The sequence below is a fragment of the Spodoptera frugiperda genome, chromosome 19, assembly GCF_023101765.2.
Source record: "Spodoptera frugiperda isolate SF20-4 chromosome 19, AGI-APGP_CSIRO_Sfru_2.0, whole genome shotgun sequence".
NCBI lineage: Eukaryota > Metazoa > Arthropoda > Insecta > Lepidoptera > Noctuidae > Spodoptera > Spodoptera frugiperda.
Window position 1 is genome coordinate 5,426,173 of NC_064230.1, and position 12,770 is coordinate 5,438,942.

Here is a 12,770-nt window from a genome sequence, read left to right on the forward strand (position 1 = left end):
TACATTTTATTTTGTGTGTTTTATGTTTTTGTGACTGCCCGGCAAGGGGTTTCGGATTTGATTCCCGGGTCGGGTGAAGTATCGCTGGAGTTTTCTCGGTTTTTCGAAATTTACTCAGTGGTAGTACGGAGTCTGAAATTGTGCCCGGTGTATGGCAATAGGCTCACCCCTTATTACATGGGACTTATAATATGAATTGTGAAATGTGGGTGTACTTTGTAAAGTAGCATTACGTGCCGTAATGTGCACCTCTGCCTACACCTTCGGGGATAAAAGGCGTGATGTTGCGTTGTTTTATGTTTTAGGCAGTTGTCCCACCGGCAACGATGAACGAGTAACGAGTAGAGCTAGAACTAGAAACGAGTGAAAACGAGTGAAAACAAAAACAAACAAGTGAAGCGAGCACTCGCCGGCAGTGTGAACAGTCAGCGATCAACTATTTGTATATGCATCTCTTTTGTTTACACGGAAAGTATATCTATTGTACGTTTCTTGAGCGAGAAAATAGCCGATAGTTAGTCGTTCACTCGCCGTTGGTGGGACAACTGCCTTTAATCTATCACCTCTGAGTTTGTTTCGGCATTTCTTCTCAGAGTAGTCCGTTAGGATTTTAAACTGATATGGTCACTAACACATTTTTTTTAAAGGGAGAATATCATCCAATCGCTTCTCCCGCTTTGGGCGAGGCGAGAGGGAGTGTCAGACTCTTACTGACTAAAAACCACCCCGTTCCTTCTCCTGCTTTTCGAGCCGGCGCCCCGGTAAACCCGCTAGGTAGTCCGCAGCTCACGTAGTATAAATTATTTGTAGTGTTCTGGGAATCAGACCATGTATGTATATACTCGTATCAACTTATTATTAAATCGATTTGGAAGTCGAGTAAAGGTCGCAATCGATTTGCCTTATTAAGTAATGGAGCATTTTCTTTTTTCTTTTGTTTTCCTACGTAAATGATTTATTATGCTCCAGTACTTACATAGTTGCTAAGTGATTTTAACAGAACGGAGTTCAACGCCTTTTTTAATTTATTTCCACTAATTAACATATAAACAATAGGTTAGTAAAATTTCGTATGCGTTTTTCTAGTTATTGTAGGATTTGAAATGGCAGATATTTTTAAATGTGTATTCTTAAGTTTTAATACTCTTTTCTGAAGACTTAGCGAGTTATTGACCTCTAATCCGAAATTGTAGATAATAAAGTCTTTTTACAAAGCAATATATTATGTAATGTCATGTCTTATATCTCCGAAGGTGTAGGCAGAGGTGCACCTGCACATTACATTGCCATTAAGTAACATTATGCTACTATACAATGTACACCCACTTTTCACCATTTGTGTTATAAGTCCCATGTAATTGGGGGTGAGCCTATTGCCATATGGTAGGCACAATTTCATACTCCGTGCTACTATAGAGAAATTTTCGAAAAACCGTAAGAAGCCCAGTTATCCTATACCCGATCTGGGAATCGCACTCGACCAACGAGGCAGTCCTATTACAAAGCTACCAATAATATTAATTCATGGAATGATTCAAGACAACTTTTTAACCAAACAGCAGATGAAAACTAAAGTAAATTGTTAACCTCCTTTTTTTAAGTCAGTTAAAGACACATAATTTTGTTCGATGACGTAATTGTAGGTACGTATGTTCTTAATCTGTGGTTTGATGTGTCAAGTGTTGCAACAAGTTGTGTAATGTCAAATACTTATGGTAGTTACTTAACGTACAACATATACATGTTTATTTTGTGACTCGAGGCAGTCACCTCGTTGGTCGAGTGGTCGCAAGTGCGACTGCCGGACAAAGGAACAAAGGATTCGATTCCCGAGTTGAGCAAAGTATTGCTGGGCTTTCTTCGGTTTTTCGAAAATTTCTCAATAGTAGCACGGAGTCTAGAATTGTGCCCAGTATATGGCAATAGGCTCACTACCTATTACATGGGACTTATAACACAAATGGTGAAAAGTAGGTATACATTGTACAACTTCATTACATGTCGTAATGTGTACCTCTGCCTAAAAAGAAAATGTTTATTTTATATGGGGACGGGTTTTGTTTGCTATGTTCCACTTAATGTCTATCTCCTAAAAATATGACTAGTTAATGCCCGTTTCTTTAATGCCTTTAGGCACAGAATAATAAGTAACTTTAGGCTTAAATCATTCTGTCTCCTGTATTAAATTCACAGAGGAAAGTGGAACCATCGTTTTCTTACTCAATTGCTGTTCGTTAGTCTCGCTAAAACACGAGAACGGCTGAACCGATTCGCCAAAAAATGGTCTTGAATTATTTGTTGTTGAAGGTTTAAAAGGTGAGAAAAGAATTATGAAAACTAACCAAGTCTCCGGGTCAACTAGTAAGCAAATAAATAAATAATATCGCCTTAAAATACGACAAAAGCGCAGTAACCACTTACATTGACAAATCTTCTTTACAAATAACGGTATACTTCTTCAGAAAACTTCACTTGTTTTTGTTTCTTAACTAAATTGCCAAAATGTCGTGCTACGTTGCCGCTACCGGCTACCGTAAAGCATTAGATACTCCGTTACTTGACCAAAATATCTGCCAAATATGGCTGCCTAACGTTACAATACAGCCCTTGGTTTGCAAAAATTAGAAAGTTAGTATTCACTTTCTTTGGAACATGCCGGTAATCGAGCAGACGTATCACCTGATGGTAAACAATTGCCGCCGCCTATGGACACTTGAAACACCAGAGGCGTTACAAGTGCGTTGCTGGCCTTTTGTGGGTTGCTGGGAAATCGGGGATTGGGAATATTGGGAAGAGGGGAATTGGGCCTTCGGTAACCTCACTCACACAACGCAAGCGTTGTTTCACGTCGGTTTTCGGTGAGGTCGTGGTATCGAGCTGGCCCATTCGTGCCGAAGCATGGCTCTCCCACACTTCACTTCATTCACACACACCAAAAATAGCTACCTAACGTTACAATACAGCCCTTGGTCTGCAAAAATTAGAAAGTATTCCACAATTATCTAGTAGAAAGCAGTACGTACGCACAATCGTAGATCCATAGAGAATTGTACTGTGAAAGTGGATTACCTACGCACACGTCAAAATTATTTCGCGCCATTTTTTATGTCACTGTCAAATCATTAGCAGCATTGTTTATGGTGTAATGTCAATTTTGTTGTTAAATAAGTGTGGGAAAGCCATGCTTCGGCACTGCTGAGTCGGCTCGACCGGAGTGATACTACGACCGAGCAGTAAAATGACGTGAAACAACCCTTGCATTGTGTTTCTTTGTGTGAGTGAGATTACCGGAGACCCAATTATCCCCCTTCTCTATCTTCCCAATCCCTGATTCCCCAACAAACCTTAAATTCCTAACCCCCAAAAGGCCGGCAACGTATTTATAACGCCTCTGGTGTTTCAAGTGTCCATGGGCCGCGGTGATTGCTTACCATCAGGTGATCCGTCTGTTCGATTACCGGCTTATACCAAACATGGCGATGATTTTTTTTTAATAATCTAAATGCGTTTTTAAAGATTTATTTATTTAATTGTTTTTAAATGACACCGTTTATAAAGTTATTGTATAAAACTGCACTTTAATCGATGTCGATGTTGCAATCGATTGCCGGACAATAGTGGCTGACTGATGTAATTAAACATATTGTTTATATATTAATTAAACAACCTTTGTTGGTTTGTTACGAAACTGAATATGTGTAGAATGTATGTACATTCATATGTACTGTGACACTTTAAAATGTAGACGTGTACAAAAAAATAAATACAGCGTGCAACAAAATACCCATATACATCAAGAAGCGCTGAAGAATACAGGTTGAATAGAATCTCTACACAAAGTTTCAGCTTAAAATACGTTTAAAAGAAAATTGGTACCAAATACTTGGTGTCGCATGGTTCTTGGTTTTAAATCATCATACAAACGTATCACAACACTACAGGGGTCACTCGCTAATTACGAAACATTTCTTCTGTAAATCTGATCGCTTAGTACCTGTATCTACCTGATTTTGATGTTCGGTTTCTGGAATTTTATGTACCTATTGGAAAAATTCATAACTTCGTTCCATGAAAACATGAGTTTAAAAAACCCTTCCCGTATCGTTTGTTATGTTATCTAGAAACCGTGCATTTGATATGTATACCCCCTTTTTATTACACCGTGTATATTTGTACAATGATAACTAATGTTTTCACCTACTTCCGAAAAAGGAGGAGGTTCTCGATTTGGCCAGTAAAAATAAAAATAAATAACGTCGCGCCTTTTATCGTCGGAATTGTGCCCAGTATATGGCAACAGGCTCACACCCTATTACACGGGACTTATAACACAAATGATAAAAAGTGGGTGTACATTGTATAGCGGCATTACGTGCCGTAATGTGCACCTCTGCCTACACCTTCGGAGATAAAAGGCGTGACGTTACTACTTCTAAGTTCCAACCTCTCTGTCTTTCTATCCCTCTCTCTTTCATTCATCTTCTATCCCACACGACAAAAACAGTTTTAAAAATAGAATCGAAAATCAGAGAAAAGAGGTATGATATCAGCAGATGGTGTGCAACACTGCGCATGCGTGGTCCTTGACCTACACTGGCCACGTGTATCAAACAGCTGTTGACGATTCGAATTTAGAATTCAGTCGCTAAAATGAAAACTGTTCTGACGACGCGTCATTTGGTTTGCAACCTTGTTTGTTTAGAGATTAGGTTGAAAATGTATTGAACATTTCCATTTATAGGGTAGCTTTAAAGCAGGCGACAGCGCATCAAGGTATCCTTCAAAGTGATTTGCAACCTTGTTTGTTTAGGGATTAGGTTGAAAATGTATTAAAGATTTGCGTTTTTAGGGTAGTTTGATTTGCATCAATGATTTTTTTTTGTTTGTTTCTGACTCCAGAACGGCTGAACTGATTTTGATGATTAATGAATATTAACATCATCTATAGGGGATTTTTCCACCAGAGATGTGCTATGTAACTATGCTACGAAGATGTAATAGCTAAGCTTTGAAACTATGTCACCGTTTCCATTGATACTAAGCTATGTAGTGTTACGAAAGATGCGCAGCGAGTGTGCTATGTATCGATTATAGACAAGCTATCCATAGAAATATCATCTATGCGATGTATCGATAGTATAGGAAGCCATCCATAGCACGCATCTTTCCATATAAAAAAATAGAAGCCAAACGCATCCAAAACAACGTAGCGTAGCACATCTCTGGTGGAAATACACCGTATTTTTTGTGCAGAACATGCAATTTTATTGTCCTGTTTACATTCAATATTATTTTGTAACAGAGATATACATTGCGGAAAACGAAACTAATATTTCACTGATTATTCATATTTGTTCTCATATTAGAACCTTATTTCATAAGCTGGTAAACACCTGATAGTAAGCAATCGCCGCCGCCCATAGTCACTTGAAACACCAGAGGTGTTACAAGTGCGATGCTGGCCTTTTGGGGGATAGGAATTTAGGGGTTGGTGGGGAATCAGGGATTGGTAAGATTGAGAAGGCGGGAATTGGGGCTCCGGTAACCACATTTACACAACGCAAGTGTTGTTTCACGTCGGTTTTCTGTGGGGCCGTGGTATCACTCGTAGCAATTGGCGTTCCATTGTCTCTACCTACCTACAAGCGAGAGGTTATGTGTATGTCTTGTGTGAAAAATCCGCCATATTTTACGATAAATTTCAAAAATATATCGAAGCATTCTGCTAAACTAGTAACCTTGACCTCGCTTTCCTTTATGATCGCTCGGGAAACAGGTCTTGTTAAACTGGTTGACAACATTTGGATAGCCGCCATGACAGGCAAACGGCCTTTCTGACGTTTCAATGACGTTTAGAACAAAAGCAAGGCAGAGAGTTCGATGATTACTTTTTTTCACCTATTTTTGGCTCTACGCTTTACGATCGTTGCTTCAATTTGATTTTTTTATAGTTTTGCACGGGTCAAGTTCGTTCTGTGACACTTTTTATTACTTTTTTTATTTATGAATTTTTTCGTTCGTTTGATGCTTTTTTAGTTTTTTTTGGCATATTGCAAATGTAGGTAGGTAATTTTGGCAGCGACATTTTTCGTTTTAGCCCGTGTCTGTCCGTTGTTGGGCTGTCGGCACTGCTGTGCCGGCTCGACCGTTATGATACCATTACGGCCTCACTGAAAACCGACGTGAAACAACATGCGTTCTATTTCGTTGTATAAGTGAGGCTACCAGATTTCCCAATCCCCAACAGCACCTAAATTCCTAACCCCAAAAGGCCGGCAACGCACTTGTAACGCCTCTGGTGTTTCAATTATCCAGGGTGGTGGCGATTACTTACCATCATGTGATACATCTGTTAGTTTACCGGCCATTTCCATAAAAAAAAAATAAGTATAATCAACAAAATCCATATATCAATCGGTAAGTGCAGCTTAACTTCTTAGGTCCGGGTATCTAAGCACGAGTTTACTATATTCGTAACACAGATACTATATTGGAACCAACTCAAAGACAGGTCATTGTAATATCTACACAACTATACCTAGTAGTTGATACACTATCAATTTGTATGCGTAGTAGTCAACACGTGTTGCATATACTGATAGCTATACATAATGCTTATTTACATTAAACATGTGCAATCAGGTACCAGAGAAACAAAATATATTATTAAGTAACAAATTTTTTTATGTTATCAGCAGTTGGATCATTCCTGATGATAAGCAATCGCCGCCACCCTGGACACTTGAAACACCAGAGGCGTTACAAGTGCGTTGCCGGCCTCTTGGAGGTTAAGAATTTAAGGGTGGTTGGGAAATAGGGATTGGGAAGAGGGGAATTGGGCCTCCGGTAACCTCACTCACAACTAAACACAACGCAAGCGTTGTTTCATTTCGGTTTTCGGTGACGTCGTGGTATCACTCCGGTCCTGCTCTGAGGAGGATGCACAGCTCGAGTATGCGATGTATCGATAGTAGGGAAGCCATCCATAGCACGCATTTTCCATATAAAAAAATAGCTTAGCTAACTCCGTTTCCATCAGTACTATGCTTTGTGTACCAATGACTATGATTGGTGGAAGCCAAAGACAACCACAGCAACGTAGCATAACACATCTCTGGTAGAAAAGCACAAAAAAATAGGCCGTATCATTCTTAAAAAAATATGTATAGCAACTAACTATACTATTTTAGTTCGTTTATAAAAATGAAATGGTATAAAAATACATACTCTTCTTTGCTATAAACAATAAAGAAATACATATAAAAACATCTTGCCCTGCCTATCCTCAATCCGCGAAGCATGAAACCGATCACAAAGGCCTTATGATCACTTAGATATAACTGGATTTATCTATATACGGCAACAACACACTGACTCATACGGCCTAACGCATCGCCATTTTGAGAAGCGATCAATTGCAATCAAGTATTGCACTGTAATTGAAACATTGTTAAACAATTATGAACCTTATGAACGTTATTTAGTTCAATAATCTGTTGATTTTGCCTTGTTGATTGGGTGTGGTGGTGTTTTTTGGGTGGGGTATCCCGTATAGACCCAATAATATTGAGGTTTTGATTTCTAAAGTCTTAACACAAAATAATAACATGGAACATAGTAACTACGTTATAAAAGATTTCTTTTTATGGTATAAGCTGGTAAACGAGCAGACGAATCACCTGATAAACACTTGAAACACCAGAGGCTTTACAAGTGCGTTGCCGGCTTTTGGGGGTTAGGAATTTGAATGTTGTTGAAGAATCGGGGTTTGCGAAGATTGGGAAGGAAGGGGTAATTGGGCCTCCAGTAACCTCACTCACACAACGCAAGCGTTGTTTCACGTCGGTTTTCTTTAAGGCCGTGGTATCACTGCGGTCGAGCCGAAGCATAGCTCTCCCACTATTAAAATGTATTAAATAATTCACTCGCAATGCGACATTGACTAAATAATAGAGATTAGATAACTAAATAGTATAGCTTGAAATAAAATATTATTTTCTTATCTATTAAGATACAGTGACTTTGACATTAACAATTATTGTAGTGATTTTTCACGACAGATTAGATTCTGTAGCCTTAGTACGATTAATAAAACGAGAGCGCGTTCGGCGCTCTGATTTGCCGGCGCGAATATATCAACCAATCAGAGGGCTGAACGCGCTCTCGTTTCGATTACTTTTAACATAAAGCAAACTCGTACTAAGAGTACTGATGCCCTTAACGATAAAATAATGTATTACAATACATACATTTCTGTTACTTACTAGGTTCTGCGAGCGGCTTCGTCCGCGATCTTGTGGGATAAAAAGTAGCCTATATGTCATTTCAGAACATAATCTGCCCCTGTATATATACCGATTCCTTCAGCCGATTTTCTGATATTCTCCTCTGGTGACGCGAATGCTCGTTTGACGGGAAGGCTAGTACCTAATATGAATTAGCAAGATTCTTTTAAGGCCAGTAACGCCCTTCTAACTCTTTTGGTGTCCATACTTTGGGCTGATCACTTACCATCAGGTGATCCGTTTGCTCGTTTACCCTAAAAAAATGTATCAATTTTTCTTATAAAATGATCTCATACATCTTCAAAAACATACTAAAAGTATATTGTTTTGCAAAAGATTTACTCGGAATCTGTATTCAGCGTAGTAATTGAGTGAAATAGATCGGACACGTGTTTGTGAAACGTGTCAGTGTGTGAGTGTGTAAGGCGTAATAGTGATGCGATAGTTGGACACAAATGAACGAATGATTTCTTAGATTCTCAGGGTCTTTTTTTAAAGGTGAGAATAATCCAGTAACTTCTCCCGCCTTGGGCGAGGTGAGAGGGAGTGTCAGACTCTTACGGACTAAAAACTACCCCGTTCCTACTTCTGCTTTTCGTACTAGAGCCCCGGTGATCCGCTAGGTAGTCCGCAGCTACAAATATCAGGAAGCTGCTACCATATCTTTGTTTCCTGTCTCCTGCTGTCTAGAGACTGTTGCTACAAAATGTCTACGACTGCTAAGCACGGGATCTCGAGATCTATTCCCGGAACGGGCAAAGTATTTTAGGATTAATCACAGCCCAGAAATAGCGTTTGAAGTCTGAGAATGTTCTCAGTCGCCGTGAAGGACTTCATTTATAACTCAAAAAAGGGTGTACTTAATAAACTTTAGGGTATAAGGGTGATTTTAGACCAGAGATGTTCTATGATATGTTATGATACGAAGATGTAATAGCCAAGCTGTGAAACTATGTGACCGTAGTAGTAGGTCTGAGACTCCCTCTCGCCTCTCGCGGGAGAAGGAATTGGATGATTTTCCTTATCAAAAAAAAGTCAATATCCCTCGTCAAACAGTTACGTGAGTAAGCCGATAAATAACATAATAATTAAGTTTAAATTGATTTAAGAAAGTTATATTTGCTAATATGTATATCTACGCATCATATTCAAATCGTCGATAACACTGAATGTCCTTGGTGGCGTATGGGTCATTGTACGTACGGCAGTAAAATCTATACTTGTATTAGTTAGGTCTGAGTTACTTTTAGCCGTGAAAATACCTTAGAAAAGCGACGTTTTCATGAGTAAAAAATACTATAAAGTAGTATAAGCCATGCTTCGACACGAATGGGTCCGCTCAATTGGAGTTATACCACGGCCTCATAGAAAACCGACGTGAAACAACGCTTGCGTTGTGTGAGTAAGGTTATCGGAGGCCCAATTACCAGTTCCCAATCCCCAATAAATCTTAAATTCCTAACCCCCAAAGGCCGGCAACGCACTTATAACGCCTCTGGTGTTTCAAGTGTCCATGGGCGGCGGCGATTGCTTACCACCAGGTAATACGTCTGCTCGTTTACCGGCTTATACCATAAAAATAAGAATTAATTTCCATAATAACTAGTTATATCAGTTGTTTAGGAATTATTGCTATTTCTTCTTGGTACCGGCGACTAGTATTTTGCTTACTTCCAGAGATTCAGAGTTTAAAAATAGATTTAAAACAATCTACACCTTGAGAAAGGTCATGGTCCAATAAATTTCAACTGAGCGTCTCTTCTACTAATATTTTTATAAATGCGTCAGTTTGCGGATTTGAACAGATGTGTCTTTTTCAAAATACGGTAGTTTCCTACTAGTCAACTTCAATTCTTTTTTCGAAACGTCAAAAACTTTACTTTTTAACCCCCGACGCAAAAAGAGGGGTGTTATAAGTTTGACGTGTCTGTCTGTCTGTCTGTCTGTCTGTCTGTCTGTCTGTCTGTTGCATCATAACTCCCGAACGGATGCAGTGATTTCAATTTAGTTTTTTTCGTATTAAAGGGGACTTATGTGCGAGTGTTCTTAGACATGTTTGATGAAAATCGGTTGAGCCGTTTTAAAGTTATGGGCGGTGAAAGTAACGTAAGCGGGAGATTAACCGAAGGTCTGCAATTTGAAAATGTTTTATTTCTTAAAAACTAATAATGATATCTCGTTCAAACCAATTTTCGTTGTTAGTTTCCATTGAAATCTACAGCATATATTTTTTTCAGTTTTCTCACTCTCTTATTTTAAAAGTTAGAGGGGAGGGATACACATTTTTCCACTTTGGAAGCGTCTAACTTTCAAACGATTGATTTTGACGAAAAGTGGTTATAGGAACCTTAATGTCTTTTTTAAAGACCTATCCATAGACACCCATCACGGATGTGTAAGCTGAAAAAAAATATTTCTTACCTACCTATAAAAAGTATAAAATAAAAAATTTAATTAAAAATTTAAAAAACCCCCAACACAAAAACTTAATTTCCCTTTAAAAAGTAAAAAATAATACAAGAAACCTAATCTTAAAAAATACGTCGCGTTGGGGGACCGGATGAATACGGACCGCACACCGCCGCCCGCGCCGCTATATTTCTATTTTCTGCGTTATAGTTAAGTACTTAAACATCAATTTATGTACTTTAATGTTAGAAGTAAGAAATAATTAGGAGCGGTCCCCCAACGCGACGTATTTTTTAAGATTAGGTTTCTTTTATTATTTTTTTCTATGAATTTTGTAGGAAATCGCAACTTATGACGTCATATTTTTTTGAGTCAAATAGCATACTTACTTCTTTAAAATTACCAAGAAAAATGAAATAAATAAGTATATCGTCAAATTAATGAATGAAAGTACGATTAATTTATTTTTGACGTAGGAAACTACCCAATTACGTCGAAAATAACGAATTGTTTCTACACATAATTACAAAAAACCGCATCAAAATCCGTTGCGTAGTTTTAATGATTTAAGCATACAAAGGTACATAGGGACAGAGAAAGCGACTTTGTTTTATACTAAGTAGTGATAACATATAGGTAAACTAAAATTCTTCAATTTTCAATCAAAACATTTACATACATAATAACAAATAGGTAGACTAGAATTCTGCTCGATTAATACATAATGATATTTAATTTGTAAGAAATACAAGCGAAACCGCGTCCTGTAACCAGTTAATAATAAACAAGGCGAAAATTCCAGGGAAAATTAAAGAAATGTCGTCGTGAATCAGTTGGTCAATGTTCGCTGCCGATTTGAGGCGTCGCGTCTAATGTAGTAATGTTCGCAGTTTGCCACCGAGCGCGGTCGTAAGCGCGCGCGAAACTCGCGACGTTCGCGTCGTGTCGATAAACAAAGGGAATTACGTTCCGTGTCAATATAAGGCGGGAAAATTTGACGTTTAATATTTTTATTTTTTTTAATTAATAGTTTTTTTATGTGCGTTATGTTGGTAGTGTTGTTGTAATTTTTTTTTATTAATAGTTTTTTTTTGTGCGTTATGTTGGTAGTGTTGTTGTAATTTTTTTTTATTATTTTCACTCTTGTTTATTTTTTTTTAATTTATTGTTTTTTTTAAGTGCGTTATGTTGGTAGTGTTGATGTACATTTTTCTTTTATTTTGTTGGTGATTTTTAGTTTTTTTTTTTGCGTTTTGAGCCGTTTTTTGGTTATACACGTTTTGTTATTGTGGTGTTTAAAGTGTTAAGAAAGTTATTTTTAAAGTATGGCGTAGTTTCGCTTTGATACGAAAACAACACTGCGTACTTTGTTTTGAAGTTCAGCTATTGATTGCTGTTTTTGTTTATCTTTTAAACGAACAGAAAACGTTTTACAATATTTTATCTCTAACAGTTTTTTCCAAAGAATTTTAACTCTAAACTCAAAATAACAATGTGTTTTTAGTTATAATTTCAACTAAATCAAATTCTTAATACCCTCATTGTTACTAAAAAGAGAAAAAAAAAATGTGATATCTTTTCATACGCTTTCTAGACGCATATTCTGCATTTCAAAGTTAAAAAAAAACACAAACAGAGGTCGTTTAACTTGAAAATCATTACATATACAGTTTTTACTTGTTTTTCGTAATCTCAATTATTTTTACATTTAAACAGCAAGCGATTATATGACTTGTGTGTAAAAGAATAAAGTGTGTAATCGTATGTTTTGTAACGGGGCGTAAGGTTAATGCAATTCAATAGACAATTTTAATATGGTTTTGTTGTATTTTTCACGGCGTTTGTGAGTGATATTGCGACTTATAAAGCTAAAGTAGTAAGCAGAAATGTTTAAATAAAAACTAATTTTCGCGAAGTTAAAATTTTTTGTGGGTATGAAAAAAATCCCAATAATCCAAATCCCCGATTTCGCAACAACCCTTAAATTCCTAACCCACAAAAGGCCGGCAACGCACTTGTAACGCCTCTAGTGTTTCAAGTGTCCATGGGCGGCGGCGATTGCTTACCATGAGGTGA

At 37.6% G+C, this 12,770-nt stretch overlaps 1 protein-coding gene across 9 annotated transcripts in view; it reads left to right on the plus strand.

Moving 5' to 3' along the window:
* LOC118281287 (segmentation protein cap'n'collar) overlaps positions 1-12,770 on the plus strand; it is a 166,144-nt gene that overhangs the window by 42,998 nt on the left and 110,376 nt on the right. Inside the window, exon 1 of one of the 9 annotated variants that reach the window (XM_050701037.1) lies at positions 11,586-11,693. The exons of the other annotated variants lie outside the window; for them this stretch is intronic. The gene's annotated coding sequence lies outside the window, so the exon portion shown is untranslated. Of the gene's footprint in view, positions 1-11,585; positions 11,694-12,770 lie in introns of those variants that run through there. 9 annotated transcript variants of the gene reach the window in all.